This window comes from Triticum aestivum, chromosome 7B (assembly GCF_018294505.1).
Source record: "Triticum aestivum cultivar Chinese Spring chromosome 7B, IWGSC CS RefSeq v2.1, whole genome shotgun sequence".
Taxonomy (NCBI): Eukaryota; Viridiplantae; Streptophyta; class Magnoliopsida; order Poales; family Poaceae; genus Triticum; species Triticum aestivum.
Genome location: NC_057813.1, coordinates 730,691,432 through 730,692,265, shown reverse-complemented (window position 1 = coordinate 730,692,265; position 834 = coordinate 730,691,432). Strand labels below are relative to the sequence as shown.

The 834-nt window shown below is 64.4% G+C and overlaps 1 pseudogene; it reads right to left on the bottom strand.

Annotated features, from left to right (window-relative positions):
* LOC123158654 (GDSL lipase-like) overlaps positions 1 to 834 on the bottom strand; it is a 6,212-nt pseudogene that overhangs the window by 886 nt on the left and 4,492 nt on the right.

Sequence of the window (834 nt, the reverse complement as noted above, 5' to 3'; positions counted from 1 at the left end):
CTCCCCTTCCAACCGCACCGCCAGCCTCCCCTTCCTCCTCCCACCCGCGCCGCACCCGCCCCCGTCTTCCTCCACCCGCGCCGAACCAGCCATGAGCTCCTCCTCGTCCACTGTTTCCAACCCGTTTGCCGGTCCCGATGTCACCCTCGTCCGCGACCTCAACATCCATGAGCGCGTTCCGGTCAAGCTCGATCACACCACCGCCTCCTACTCCTCTTGGAAGCGGTATTTTTCGCTTGTGTTCCGTGAGTACCTCCTACACGGCCACGTGGACGGCACCGTGGACTCGGCGCTCATGATCAACGACGAGGAGTGGATGATCCTCGACGCCACCATCATCCGCTGGTTCTATCTCACCATCTCCAACGACCTCTTCCACACCGTGGTGAACGACGAGGACGACGCCTATGCGGTCTGGACCAAGCTCAACGGCCTCTTCACCGACAATCGGCTGCAGCACAAGGTCCTCCTCTATGGTGAGTTTTACGGGTGCCAGCAACTTGACTCATCCATCGATGATTTTTGCATGCGCCTCAAGAAGCTCGCCGTTGAGCTCCGTGATCTCGGGGAAAAGATCGGCGACGAGCTCCTCATCAGCACCCTCTCCGGCGGCCTCAACGAGGACTTCGGGAACGCCGCCTCCAACCTCACCCTCATCCCGGAGCCCACCTTCGCCAAGGTGGTCGCGTACCTCAAGCTGGAGGAGCGCCGGATGCGGGTGGCGCAGACTCGCGCGACCCACACCGCCCTCGTCGCAGGCACCCGCGGGGGTTCGGCCCCGCCACCGCCCCGCCCGACGGCGCCCGCCTTCCCGCCCGCATCAGCCGCCCCCTT